The sequence below is a fragment of the Danio aesculapii genome, chromosome 4 (genome assembly GCF_903798145.1).
Source record: "Danio aesculapii chromosome 4, fDanAes4.1, whole genome shotgun sequence".
NCBI classification, from domain to species: domain Eukaryota; kingdom Metazoa; phylum Chordata; class Actinopteri; order Cypriniformes; family Danionidae; genus Danio; species Danio aesculapii.
In genome coordinates, this window is record NC_079438.1 from 2901023 (window position 1) to 2916741 (window position 15719).

At 39.0% G+C, this 15719-nt stretch overlaps 1 pseudogene; it reads left to right on the top strand.

The window, feature by feature from the left end:
- The first annotated feature begins 1532 nt into the window (after window positions 1-1532).
- LOC130222769 (gastrula zinc finger protein XlCGF57.1-like) lies at window positions 1533-14024 on the top strand (annotated as a pseudogene).
- The last annotated feature ends 1695 nt before the right edge of the window (window positions 14025-15719 follow it).

The window sequence follows — 15719 nt, forward strand, 5'->3', positions numbered from 1 at the left end:
TAAATAAATAATGGACAAAACATTTATTCCCCAATAAAATGCGCAACCGTTGCTCATTCTTTTCAAAATAAAATCCAAGATCTAAAATTGTCAAACTTTCAAACAATATTAATTGGCCCCTATTGGTTAAAAAATCACACAAGATGTCTTGCTGAGGTTATAAATCGTTTATTTTCATGAAAGTTGAACATTACGGTGGAAAACAAGATGACTGTTTTATTTCAAACAGGCAAGGAGCTCCAGTATATGGACTTTAAAAGGATATCCTTTATATAGACTGAGACAGCTATTGCCAAAAGGTTTGTATTTTTGCATTTACCACTTCGTGACAGGGTGGACAGCAGTTTCAAGGACGTGCAAAATGATTAATAATATTATGAAAACAAAATAAAAGTGATCAAAATGACTTATTTTATCAAATAACTTGTTAAAGACAATAAGAATATTTACAAATCTTTTCAAGTTGATCTGTTTACCTAATTTTTTAGACTCAAGATGGCTGAGCAGTGTGTGGGACATGGCAAAATCACAGCCATTCAATGAAAGAATATGGCAAAAATTTACAAAAACATATTTTAAAACACTTATAATTCGGCCTTCGTGTGTGTCAAGGTTTAACCAATTATATCAAAACATCAGAGTTTCATTATTTTGCATTATGTTCATATAGGACTGACTTAATCTGACATCAAAGACACTTTATAATGATAATGACCCTTACACAATATGATCCTAATTGTTCTGTTTCTGTAATATAAAGTGTGTGTGCACTATTGGTGAATGTTGAGTTGATTTTTTTTCCCAAATAGATCAGTCCTACGTTAGACTTTTATTTTGGTACTCCGTTATAACGCTATAAGCCTGCGCCTTCCGTGCTTTGCTGTTCAACGAAAAGGTTTGTCTCAAACGCTGCAGCCTCGTTTAAAACAAGTTATAGTTTATTTTAAAAGTAATGCCAAGCTAATAAATGTAACCGTGTGGTAGTCTAATTAAAAGCTTAATTAGTTTAAAGCGAACGCGAGTAGCAGAAACGGCGCCTCTCGTTTCTCTGTCGTAAATCTGTCGGTAAACGAACATGAATTCAGATAAAACCGCTTTCAGAACTCATTTCAGTCAAAATTATCAGTTTTATTACGCTGATAAAGTAAATAAATATTCACTAATAACTCTATTTATTCACAAACGCCTTTCTGTCTCTAAAACTCGTTTCTTATTTAGTTGTAAAGATGTACAATATTACCTGGACACGATTTCTGCCTCCAGCAGTGTTCAAGCTTTAAAATGGAGAACACATGTGCATCTTATATTGTAGTCTCTTTTCTATAATCTACAGTTGACTGTATTGACTGATATTTTGCCTGTGACCATCGCTGAGGAACTTTTAAACATGTTATATTGTGATTAATATTACCTCTGACAGCTAGTCAAAACAGTGTAACATAAGCTAGCTTTACAAACTCTGTGTGTTCATGAACATGTAATATTAAAAATTACACTGGTCAATACATAAGTTTCTGTTATTTTTCTCATCTTAAACAGTAAAGTGTCTAAACTTAGAGGAAAACTCCTGGAGAAGCGACTGAGATCTGCTCTTTATTATCATCTACTATTATAAAGATGGCGTCTCTTAAAGAGGAGAGTGAAGATCTGAGGATTACAGAAGTGTTCACACTGAAACATGAAGATCCTGAGGAGCAAACAGGTTAGTTTTTATTTCTCAAAGCTGAACTCAGAGTCATTTAATCCTCAATCAAATGTACAGCTCTGAATAAATGAATCATATTTTAGAGAAATCTCATATGAGTGTCTTGATGAGTTTTATTTGGCTTAAAGTGACTCGCATGATCAGATAAACACTAAAACTGCCTTCAGGTGAACTTGAGAAGATCCTGCTTATAATTTACACAATGTCACATGTTCAGTTATTAATAATTTCTAATAATTCACCAGTCTGAAGTCAGTTTTTCCAGTCAGTAAAAACACTGTTCAGATGTTTTATTTCAGATATTTGTCAGGTTTTTGTCCTCAAACTCCTCCTGTGTGTAAGATTGAAAATGACTGAACATTAATAACAGCTGTATTGTACCATGTTCATCTATAAACATGTTGTGTTCCTCTAGTCAAGTCTCCTTTATAGAAATCCTTATAATGTAATGATGGCTTTTTTAGAGGAAGCATTAAATGTCTCACTTAAAATATTAACTAACTGAAAACTGATTTTTAAAGTCATTTAGGGATTTGCGCTTCCTATCTGCTACATTAGAAAGCCACAGTTAACTCATCGTAAACTTGTCGTAGACTAATAGAGAATTATTTATTTAGGTTATTGGTCATAAAATAAATACATATGAAATAAATACTATAGTAATATATGGTAAATGCTGGTGGTTTTGGCGCATACTAAAGTATGTAGCTGTCTATACTATAATACAACTCTTTATTAATCAAATCAAATCACTTTTATTGTCACATCATCAGCAGCACATGTGCTGTGATGAGTGAAAAGCTTAGAACGCTACAGCGAAAAGATGAACGCTACAGCTAAAAGATGAACGCTACAGCGTTTGTCACAATTTAATGTTTCAGATCATCAAACATAGTTAAATATTTGTGAAAGATAACAGCGTATGCAGTTTTGAAAAATGAAGGTTTTTATTGTGAACGAAAAACACAACACAAAACGACGTAGCCCTACGTAGCCCTCTTTAACTGGGCCACCCTTTGTAGTACCAACTGCAATCAAGTGTTTTCGATAACTAGCAATGAGTCTGTTACAGCGCTGTGGATGAATTTTGTCCAACTTATCTTTGCAGAATTGCTGTAATTCAGCCACATTGGAGGGATTCATAAACTTTTTTAAGGCCATGCCGCTGCATCTCAATTTGATTTAGGTCAGGACTTTAACTAGGCCACTCCAAAGTCTTTTTCACAGTGCTCGACAGTGCGACCATTTCGCTCGCATTTGCGACTAAAAATAAATATGTGCGAACTGAAAAATATATTTAGTCGCACGTGTGATTTTGTTTATTAATTTTACTTTTATTTTTTATTTATTTTTATTTATTTATTTATTTTTAGATGTATTTTTTGGCCTTTATTAGATAGGACAGTATTTAGACAGGAAGCGAAGTTGGAGAGAGAGAGAGAGAGGGAGGTAGGGTAGGGAAATGTCCTCGAGCCGGGATTCGAACTCTGGACACCCTGACGTGCTACTGTACCATATGAAGACGTGCTAACCACTAGGCTATAGCGCCGACATTGTTATTTTTTTTTAATAAGCTTGATTGATGACTTAATTCACTCTGCCATGGTAAAACAACATGCTCTTCGCACTAATTTATGGTATATTACATTGGAAGTCTATTGTGACTGTAGCACACGCAACCAGCATCTCTACTGGTTTATTTACTGTACTTCACGTCAAGCGGTCTTTACATTGTTTTGAATCAATGCTAAGCAACGCAAGGCACCGAATGGCGGCATGTCGCACACCGTGTGAGCCTCATAGAAAACAATTTGGGCATGGATGGCATATCATGGCTCATCCAGTATGAGGCTCAATTCAACACCAGTGCTTCCCACACAGACTTTACCTGGGCGGCCTGGTTCTGTGTTCGCAAGAAACTGAGAACACACTGCCACAGACACATGCTCTGCCTGCAGACCCACAGAGACGCGCTGGATACAGAACTGCTGTTCTGACTTTAGTAGTAGCTTTGAGAAGAGCGTGAGGACACGTGGAAATGAAAAGCCTTTTACTAAATAGACTGACCCAGCTCATTATTTGGGGTGACAATACATCCTCTTTTTCCCGGACTTGTCTGAGATTCTGCTTTAGATATTAATTATATTCGGTTTTGCATTTACTTATTGTGTTCAAATGAATGAAACTGCTTTGCTTTTCAAAATCTCCTCATGTACGTTTTTAAGGCAAAACTATTTATTTTCTATATCTTTACTGCGCTCCTAAAATTCTTTAATTTGCTCCTTTTGGAAAAAAAAGTAAGCATCAAGCCCTGTTTTAGCCATTCAGAAATGGCTTTTGCTTTGGATCATTATCCAACTGAAGATCCCAAGTTTGCTTCAGCTTGAGGTCACTAACAGATAGCCAGACGTTCACCTTCAGCATATTTTGGTTTGGAGCAGAATTCATGGTTCCATTTTTCACAGCAAGTCTTTCACGTTCTGAACTAGCAAAAGCCCCAGACCATCACACGACCACCACCGCATTTTACTGTCGGTATGATGATCTTTTTCTGAAATGCACTGTTACTTTTATGCCACACATAATGGGACACAAAAACATTGAGGATGTTTTCTAGAAAAACTGATATATTTTCTGGCTCATCAGTAGTTTTTGTCTTGGAACTCTGCCATGCAAACCATTTTGCCCAGTCTTGAACATGCCATAATCACTCTGAAGTTTGAGGCCTTCATTTCGCTTTGATTCTTCTTGGATAAGTTGTCGCTGCGCTCTTGGGATAATTTTGGTCAGCTGGCCACTCCTGGTAAGGTCCTCCACTGTTCTTGCCATTTTAGATATTGACTCGGAGCTGTTTGCTACTGTCCCAAAGCTTTAGAAACTTCTTTATAAGCTTTTCCAGAGTGGCCGACCTCAACTATTTTGTTTCTCGTTTGTTTTTGAACTGCTTTGGATCTCAGCATGATGTCTATCTTTTGAGGATCTTTTGGTCACTTTGTCTAGCAGGTTCTATTTAAGTGATTTCTTGACAGAGCTCGCAAAATCGCTAGCCCGACATCCCGGGGCTTTGCTTTTTCCAGGCGGCATAACCAAAATCTATCTCCATCCTGCCCAAAGGGTTTTAACAAGGGGGCAAACACTCGCGAAGTGTCTGAAGAGCGAGGAGGGATCCGGTGGTGAAGGGTAAGAAGGGTGCGCAACTTATGGGAGGGAGATGCGTGATTTCCGGAAGATTATCACTCGTTTGTGGGCATCCGGGAGTCTCTGTGCATTTGTTGGAGACTCCCGGAAATTCCGGGAGACTTGGGATGTCTGAATATCACGTTTAACAACTATAGTGAGACGCGATCCAGCAGTACATCCTTGATAAACTGTCCGATGTGCACTGCTCACTGGAGCTCAGACGACTGCAGGACCGTGTGTGTGGTCAGGTGATGTGCGTTTTCAGCGGACGGAGGGCTGTTCAAAAATGCTAGGTAAAACACGGTGTGGATGTGGATCATTTTCGTTCTAAAATGCCATTTTAACACTAAGGCGTATTGGTGTAAACAGGGCCTAAGTGTTTTTTTTTTCTCTCTTTTTTATTTTATTTTTTTATTTTTTTATTAGAATATACAAAAGATACACAATTTGAGATGCAATACAATCAAGTACCTGTGTGTGTGTGTGTGTGTGTGTGTGTGTGTGTGTGTGTGTGTGTGTGTGTGCGCGTGCGCGTGCGCACATGTAAAGGTAACTTGGTAAACAGGTCAGAGTACATACAAAAGGAACAATAACAGTCACTAAATGAAGCAAGTAACTTATATAAGGAGTGACAACAATGCTAGTGATATAATGATAGTAAACAAGCAAGAAAGGACAACAGTGATAATCATTAACAACAACCACTACAATAATAATAATAAAAATAAATCCCAAGTACTACACCACCAACTACTACAGAGAGTTTCTAATGCTACAACTATTACTACTGCTACTACAACCACTACTACTACAGAACCTATTACCACGACTACTACCACTAATACTACTACTACTACATCTACTACTGATACTACTACAGGAATGACTGCTACTACAACATCTACATCAACAACGTCTACTGCTTCTGATACTACTACACAGACAACGAGTACTACTACTACTACTATTACACATCCACTATTTCTGATACCACTATACCAACGACATCTACTACTACAGATACTACTTCAACTACTACATCAAAAACCCAAACTGCAACTTCAACCAATACTACTACTACTACTACTACTACTATCACCATTACTACAACTACAGTAACCTGAATAATGACAATTGTAGAAATACTTGTAATAATGATAATGAGGAGATAACAGGACAAGTCAAGACAGTACTAATAATAATGATAACAAAAGTAGAGGTAATAATATTGATGATAATAGTGAGGAGGTAAGGGGGGTTGGGATTTCAGGAAGAGAACAAATAATATTAATAATGATGATGATGATAATAATGATAATAATAATAATAATAAGTAGAAAAAGGAAAGAGAAGAAATAGAAGATTAGAAAATCAGAAAAAGAGAGAAAAAAATAGAAAAGGTAGGAAAAAAGAGTAGAAGAAGAAAAGGAAGTGGAAACAATTTGTAGCAGACAAGACAATGAGAATATTGAGAGAAGAAAAAAATATTACTATAATAATCATAATATACGGATAGTAAAAACTCAAAGTAAAGAATAATATTGAAAAGAAGAATTTAGGTCATACTAGGATTAGTTATTAATAATAGTAATAATATTAATAATATTAATAATAAAAAAGAATGAATGAAAGAAAGAAAGATCGAGAGGATCTTTTTTTTTTTTTGTGAGCGGGTTAGGGGCAGGATGCAGGATCAGCGACGCCGGCTCAGCATCGTGTTGTATATTGGCCATCGGCGATGGATGATGGCAATGTCTATCTGCCCAACCCTAATATGCGCTATATTGCAGTAGCTTACTATGGCGAGGGAAGCAAGCACGAGTAATTAAAATGCTTCTACTAGCGGGTGACCAATCATAGGGGTGTAAAAACTCACTTGACAAGGCTTAAAAAAAGCAAGCAGGGTATTTACATTTGTTTTTTTGCTATAAATTCTCATGTCGTTCTGTGCATGTACTTGAGTTTTTAATGGTAGAGTTCATATATCTGACGGTTTGTGTTAAAGGACAAAATTGTATTACAAATAAGATATAAATGTATTTATCAATTTTAATACAAGAATTGTGTATTGTGTTTGGAAAGCATGGTCAATGCACCATGATATCGAATTGAACTGAATCGATGGCATGATGATCGTAACCAAACTGTGAGGCCAGTGTAGGTTCACACCTCTACTTTTTCATGCCTTAAAAAATTTACCCTTTGTGCGATTTGTAATAATAACTCACAGTTTTACCCTTTAGCAGTCACAAGACTGGAACCTCAGGTTTAAGGTAGTACTCATGTCTTATCACAAAGGGTCAAACAAAAACGACATTTAGGCCCAATCCCAATTCTATCCCTTAGCCCAGGGGTGACCAACCCTGTTCCTGGAGATCGACCTTCCTGCAGATTTCAGTTGCAACTCATATCAAACACACCTGCCTGTAATTATCAAGTGCTGTTCAGGTCCTAATTAATTGGTTCAGGTGTGCTTGATCAGGGTTGGAGCTGAACTTTACAGGTAGGTCGATCTCCAGGAATAGGGTTGAGCACCACTGCCTTAGCCCTTCCACCTACCCAATTCTCCCAGTTCCACTGTCCAAATTCTCTTTAGCCTGAAGACATGGGGCTAAGGAGAAGGGGTGAATAGTCGTTCGAATGAAGATTTTTCAGGCCCACACTCGAAACCAAGCATGATCGCAGCACCCGGAAGTAAGGAGATCCACAAATTAGTATTTTTTTTTTTGTCATTTATTACAAATTTTTACTACAAACAAACAGGTTTTAATATAATCATAACCACCTTCGTGTTTCACCGTCATGTTTAAAAAAAAAAAAAAAGTTTCGCAACTTATAATCCCTAATAATAACTCCTGTAAAGTAGTTCCACAATATTGACACTCGATGACACTCAAATACCCTGTCAGTAATGTCTAGTGGCTGGGAATGACCTTTTTTCAGTGTCTGCTACAGTGTTAATGTTGTTTTTTGTGTTTATATAAATGAACATGACCACTGTGTAAATGTGCAGTATAGTTACGATCTTATTACTACATTAGATCATTATGATAACATAATATATACCTTCTGTGATTTTATTTATTTTTTTCCCTATACCAAAAATTAGCACAACTGGAATAACTACAGCAGTCGCGATCATTCATGTTGTTGATGTCAAATTCTGAGAAGTTGTACTTCTGCATACCTCGATTGTAACGAGTGGTTATTTGAGTTACTGTTGCCTTTCTATCAGCTCGACCGGTCTGGCCATTCTCCTATGACCTCCCGCATCAACAAAGCATTTGCGCGCACAGAAATGCCGCTCACTGGATAATATTGTCTCTTTTCTGACCATTCACCGTAAACCCTTGAGATGATTGTGCATCAAAATCCCAGTAGATCGGCAGTTTCTAAGTTACACAGACCAGCTTGTCTGGCACCGACAACCATGCCACGTTCAGAGTCACTTAAGTCACCTTTTCTCCCCATTCTGATGCTCAGTTTGAACTGCAGCAGATCGTCTTGACCATTTCTACGTGTCTAAATGCAATAAGTTGCAGCCATGTGACTGGCTGACTAGAAATGTGTTAAGTCGTTAGACAGGTGTACCTAATAAAGTGTTTACTACTACCTACTACAGAAGACATCATCGTAAAATGGATGCCATGCAGATGGGCTTCAGAACCTTACAGTATTCTTTTAAGAACTGTACCCTCTCTCTGTAATGCATCCAGGCGTGTGCAAAGCTGATTGAGGTCCGCTAAGGGGAAGTCAGTAACTGCTAAGAACATCATGAAAGGAGTTCCACCTTTTAGTTGCTGGGACAAGCAGCTTTGTTTTGCTGAATTCCCCTAGGATCTCTAATGCAACAGTGGATCGACTAACTTTTTTTGATCACAAGGCTGAACACTTTCCAGTTGCACTCCTGTACAAGGCTTTGCCATCGGCTTTTGCAGTTAGAAATGTAACGTCGTTGGTACAGAATGTACCTTTCGCTGTAAAACTTTGTACAAGTCTGTAAAGATGACCTTGTCTTCGTTATCCTCCGATTCAGCCTTCAGAATGTTTCAAGCTGAGGAGTTCACAAAGTTTGCACCGTTGTCCATGACAGTTGCGGTTATTTTACCTGAAATGGCAAATGAAGTGTGAATTTGCTCTAACTCCGCTGCGATGGCATCATATGTGTGTCCCCTACGAAATCTTCTGCAGGTGATTGCAACTTTTTCTATGATGCAGACTCCCAGGGTCAATCCAATGCACTGCGATTTCCAGAAAACTTTTAGTCTGAGCAGTCCATAGATCTGCAGTAGTGGAAACATTCCAGGTTGGCAAAAGTTTTCTTTAAGTCTGTCTCCAGTTCCACATATGAACGGTCTAAAAAGCTTGTGAAGGTTTTGGGATTAGGCAGTATGGCCCCTGCCTGTCACTGAAACGTTGCTGATTATATTATGAAATGTAGGCGCCTCCACAGTAGACTGGCTGCATCTTTACCACAATAAAAGCGGCAACCAATTTGTTGAGTTCATTCAATCTCCAGTTTTACCTGGAGAGTGTGAACCGAAGTCAAGATTTTGTTGTTTAGCTGGAGGGTGGGAGGGGGTGCAGGTATCAGTCTGCTGAATCGGCGCTCTCTCCTCCAGCTGTGTAGTGCTGTGCTTTGCATCCAGATGTTTTTTTTAAATTAGACGTTGTTTGACGTAGGCTTGTGCCGGTATTCGGTAATGCGATAAATCACGGTAATGAATATGCATGATATTGTTATCGCGGGCACTTCAAAATACCGTGAAAAATAATAGATCCGAATTTATATTCTTAGAACGCGCCTTAGCTTATTTTCCATCAACCGCTTGAAGAAACACTGCGTATATGCTGCGCAGAACTGATGCGCACTCTGATGTAAACAATCCCCGCATGTAGAAGCACTGTGTGCACACAGTGCGCGCCGCCGCTGCCACCGCTCACTAATCCTCACACGAAGAAGAAGCATGGCGGAAGGAGGAACGCTGCCGACAATTTATCCCCCTTCAAAAAAAAAAGTCAGAGGTTTGGAAATATTTGGGGTTCCAAAAAAATGCACAGGGATTGCTGATCGAAGACGGTTTCTCTTTGCACGTTTACTTTTATATTGTGTATTGTTTTATTTATATTTATTTGTATTCAAATGTTTAAAGTACTTTTAGTTAATTAAAAAGTTATTAAAGTTGCTAAGTTGATGAAACTGAAGTTTTTTGTGTTTTTTTACCTGTTTCTCTAGTAAAATTACAATATCGTGATAATACCGTATACCGTGATAAAAGCTCAATCAATTAATCGCAGCATGAAAATGTGATACCGGCACATGCCTAGTTTGACGCAGTTGACAAGAGTTTTGATTCTACACATAATCTACACTTAACGATAATCCCCTTCTCCATTTCTTCGATAAGTTCAAAGTAACGAGCATTCTTCCATTGCAGAAATTTGTGATATTTTGAATTCAGCAATACATTTTTTTTAAACCTAATTAATTAAACTAAAAAGCAACTCAAATATTATTACTTTAAAAAAGTAATGTTACTTTAGAAAAGTACGTAACTTACGTTACTTATAACGCGTTACCCTCAACGCTGCCCACAAGTAACAAGAATATTTCTTATTCATAGTTTGTAGCTATTTGTCAACTTGAGAGCATGCCAACAATGCATGAACACGAGAATGCAAACAAAGTCTTTGAGTATTATTTGTATGTAAATGCGACTTTGTATGGGTACACATGTCTTCTTCGTATGGTTAAATCCTGAGTTCCAGAGCAGCATATAGGTATTTACTGCCACCTACGATAAGGATGTGTGGAAAATCAGGGCTGATCGAGGGTTGTTTGCATCCGTGATGATGTCATAGAAAGCGTCCAGACCCAGATTTTGTGGGAAGTCTGCGGCATTTCAGACAAAATGCGAGATCCGCAAAATTTAGCAGAGTTTGCTTGATTTTGCAAGGAATTCAGCGATCGCAAAAACACAAAATCCTGGAGGGACTGCTTTACCCCTTGCTTACCTCAAAGATCTTTCTGACTGTACTTATTGAAAATTCTATTGTGGACTAATTTAACCATTAAAGACCACCCTTATCCTTTTATGGTCCTCGAAGGTCTGTCTTGGTGACTTGGACGTCGTCTGTTCCACAAGATCAGGCTGCCTCCAGTCTTATCAGCTCCCAAAATGGCTGCAGCCAATTCACCAGATGGTCACAGACAGTCTGGCACCAGCTCACAAGATGGCTTCCTCTCCCAAGTCTCTTTCTGTCATGGTTTCTGTACCTGATTTGCTGGAATGGCCACCACCACTTGAGCTTCCACCATCATCGAAGCCGTCATTTCCAGAGCCATCAATGCCACTGCCTGGGATTCAAAAGCGGCCACCGCCAGATCTACAGCTGCAAGAGGCATCGATAGCACCTCCTGAGCTTCAAGAGTAGTTGCTACTGCTAGAACTGTTTTTCCATCCAGTGCCTCCTGACCCAGAGTCTCCTAATCTACCAAGATTTATGACCTGCTGGTGCCTCCTTACTCTGAGCCCCCAAATCTGCCTCAGTTTTTTGCCTTAAGCTCACTTCTGCTGCATGGACCCAGCTCTTCATCCAACTATAACCTAGTTTTAATGTTGTGACATGACAAATCGCACTAACATTTCAATTTCCTCTTGTTAAACTATAGTTGTGATCCGCCATGATGGTGCTTGTGAAGAAGGCTGTTTAGCAGATGTTTATGAAAATGCACTATTCTCAGCCGCCATTGTTTTGCTTTTGTAAGCAGTTCGACACATTTACATCCCCACCTACTACAGCGTGGGAGTGTCAGTGTTTCAAAACACTATGCTCTCACTCACTTTACTCACACACACTTTACTTTTTGCCCTCATATGAAGACTGAAAAAGGCATGAGGAAACAATTCCTCTTGAAAGTCAGTGCCCTGATCATATTGTTGGAGTGGATTTCTGTCTTCACATTCATTCCAGGAAGGAGCTACCAAGCCAGGTCAGAGGTCATGGAGACCTCTGAGTAGAACCGGTGGCCTGATGGAATGGAAACTGTTTCCTGGGTTATTTTCTATTTTAGGTCTTAATTCTTTTGTAAGTAATTTTCCTGTGGATAGAAGATACACCAGAACAGTTAAGAGTACAAGAAATGGCCTTGAGTATGAAACAGATTGTTCTCGTTGTGTGCATTATCAGCACTGAATAGCGTGTCGACCATCTAGCCTGTGACTCCTGACTCCATCCCCTATCAGGACTTAGATATGACCCTCCATCTGCGTACCTATTTGCAATTGTCTATCTTTGCTTTAACCAATCGGGATCTTTATATCTCAGTTGATGCCATTTCTGGCTTTCTGTAGGAGTATAACTGCTGTGTTGTTGTATTGTAAGGCAGTGAGATCGACCAGCGAACTCTAATCGATTGTGAAGACCTATTGCCATAGAACTGCAAACTACCTTCAGTAAATTCCCTTCATTTTTATTGAATCTCCGACTGTGAATCTTCTCTTGATCTAACACCAGTCGTTAAGGTTTCAACTGTTAGTTTCCCTTTTTTTAACAATGAGTTTAAGACTTACTGCTCTTTATGAGATCTAAGACCTTTTAAAGAGTTTAGGACCCGCAGAAACCTTGTATGACAATAAAAATGTTACATTTTTAGTGAAAATATTTACAAACATAGAGGACCTAATGCTGAGCCCTGTAGCACTCAATGGTTTAGATGTTCTGAGTTTGTTTTTATGTCTGCTGTTTTGTGCCTTTAAACTGGGGTTAACTGGTGTTTTTTCACTTTAGGGCTGATGGTGCTGTCAGAAGAGACTCAGGAAGTGAATGAAATTAAAGAGATAAATCAGTATGGGAAATACCAAGATTTAACGATGACTGAACCATCTACAGTGGCAAAGAACACTTCATGTGAAAGCGCTGAGAAAACCAAATCTTTCCCCTGTCATCAGTGTGAAAAACATTTTAGTCGAATACATAGCCTTAATCTTCACATGAGAACTCACACTGGAGAGAAACCTTACTCGTGTACTGTGTGTGGAAAGAGATTCAGTCAAAATCGCTACCTTGAATTGCACATGAGAACTCACACAGGGGAAAAGCCATTTGCCTGTCAGCATTGTGGAAAAAGATTCAGTCGAATGGTTGGTCTTAAATCTCATTTTCGTGTTCACACTGGCGAGAGGCCGTATACCTGCCAACATTGTGGAAAGAGTTTTGCTCATAAGTCTACCCTTAGGACTCACATTATGCGTCACACTGAAGAGAAACCGTTCACGTGTGATCAGTGTGAAAAGAGATATGTTTGTATACGACAGCTTAATCGGCACAAGAGGATTCACGCCAAAGATAATAATTTCAAATGTGATCAGTGTGGAAGGAGTTTTAAACTGAAACAATACTTTGACCAGCACGTGAAGAATCACGGAGAGAAATTTTTAATATGTGATCAGTGTGGAAGGAGTTGCATTAGTGAATCTAGTTTGGAGACGCACATGAGAGTTCACACTGGAGAGAGACCTTACTCGTGTACAGAGTGTGGAAAGAGTTTCAGTCAAAAGCCCAGCCTTACGGAGCACATGAAAGTTCACAGTGGAGAGAAGCCTTTTCACTGCCAGCATTGTGGAAAGAGATTCAGTAGGTCATGTTTGCTGAAATCTCACATGAACGTTCACACTGGAAAGAAGCCGTATGCCTGCCCACCGTGTGGAAAGAGATTTGCTCAGTTATCAGCCCTTAAAGTCCACATGAGAGTTCACACCGGAGAGAGACCTTACACTTGCACACAATGTGGAAAGGGTTTCGCCCAGAAACATGGCTTTCATGTTCACATGAGAACTCACACTGGAGAGAAGCCTTACACTTGCACACAGTGTGGTAAAGGCTTTACAAGTAAAGAGTGCCAAATTATACACATGAGAACGCATTACACTGGAATCAAACCGTTCGCATGTGACGAGTGTGGAAAGAGATTTGTATGTAAAAATTACCTCAACCAGCACATGAAGATTCACACAGAAGAGATTACATGCTTTCAGTCTGTAAAGAGGTTCACTGAAAGGACCCGCAAATTACACATGGCCAAGCAAACCTGTAAGTCTGGCCACGATAACAATCCTCAAGATTTGCTCAAGTGAGCATTTCTGCTTTTGTCTTGTCGATTAATCTAGCAAAAACATCCAATGCTGCTGCGCCTCTTTATGATTTACTCCACTGAAATGCCAGTAAAGACATGAGCTGTGTTTAAAATCCCCCCCATACTTCTAAATCGGGGAATGGCGACTGCAGAGTTTAGCTTCAACCCTAATCAAACACATCTGGCTGTAGCTTTATAGTGATCTTGAAGAAACTAGCTGTTTCTCAATTCCAAGAATGCAGAGAACGTACTCGTGTTCTTGTGAAGACCGGTCATGCCAGGTTACCTCAGAAGACTGAACTCCAGAGACCGTGAGAACTCTATGAAAAATGTGAAGCTGCGTTATTCCTGATGGTCACGTGACCGTCATGCATTTAAACGGAAAATTATTTAAACATTACAGCAGTCAAACAACAATTTATTGCTGTTTTCCCCCTTTTTAATACATTTACACAATGCTCAAAAGCCTTACAAATATACTTTACACGATACAAACAAGACAGATTTTAACATGGATTTCAGCAAATAAGCAGATTTTCATGTTAATGTTTACTTTCACCACCTCATTTAGGGAAACTCCTAAGAGAAATACAGTGGGTATAGAAAGTATTCAGTCTCCCTTAAATGTTTCACTCTTTGTTATATTGCAGCCATTTGCTTAAATCATTTAAGTTCCTCATTAATCTACACAGAGCAGCCCATCTTGACTGAAACACACAGAATTTATGACATTTTTGCAGATTTATTCAAAAAGAAAAACTGAAATATCACATGGTCTTAAGTATTTAGACCCTTCACAGCGACACTCAAATATTTAACTCAGGTGTAGTCCACTTCTTCTGATCCTTGAGATGGTTCTACATCTTCATTTGAGTCCAGCAGCGTTTGACTCTACTGATTGGACTTCATGCGGCAGTTCATGCAAGGCAAAGAAATCGATTGCTATGGACTGGCCTGTCCATTCCCCAGAACTAAATCCAATTTGGAACATCATGTCTCGCTCCATCCACCAGCGCACTGTCCAGGAGTTGGCAGATTCTTTAGTCCAGGGCTGGGAGGAGATCCCTCAGGATACCATCCGCCACCTCATCAGGAGCATGCCCAGGCATTGTAGAGAAGTCATACAGGCATGTGGGGACCACACACACACACACTACTGAGCCTCGATTTAACTTGTTTTAAAGACATTACATCAAAGTTGGATCAGCCTGTAGTGTTTTTCCACTTCAGTTTTGAGTGTGACTCCAGGTAATAAATTTGATTTCCATCAACAATTTTTGTGCGATTTTGTTAACGCATTCAACTACATTTCTCAGTAGTGTGGCGGTTGCATTGCTACTTTCTAAATCAAATGGTTTTTCAGTAGTGAAGCTATTATTTTAAGCAGGTAGAGCAGTAGTGTCCACACAAGCTACGTTTACCGATCGTGGATCATTAAATGACGCCACCGCCATTCACTAAGCTGTGAGGTCGGTGTCTGGCCTATGAATCTATTTGATAGCGAGAATGGCGAATTCTTCGTGTTTTGTGGTGGTCGAAAACAAACTATTTGGTGAGTTACTACCACCTTCCGCTCCAGTTGGTGACTTCCCCAATTACAGAAACCTGCTTGATGGAAAGATGTCTGTAGAGGAATTATTACTGAAGCAGGACTTCCATATCTTGCCATACTTGTTTTAAAGTTTATTCTGAATAACA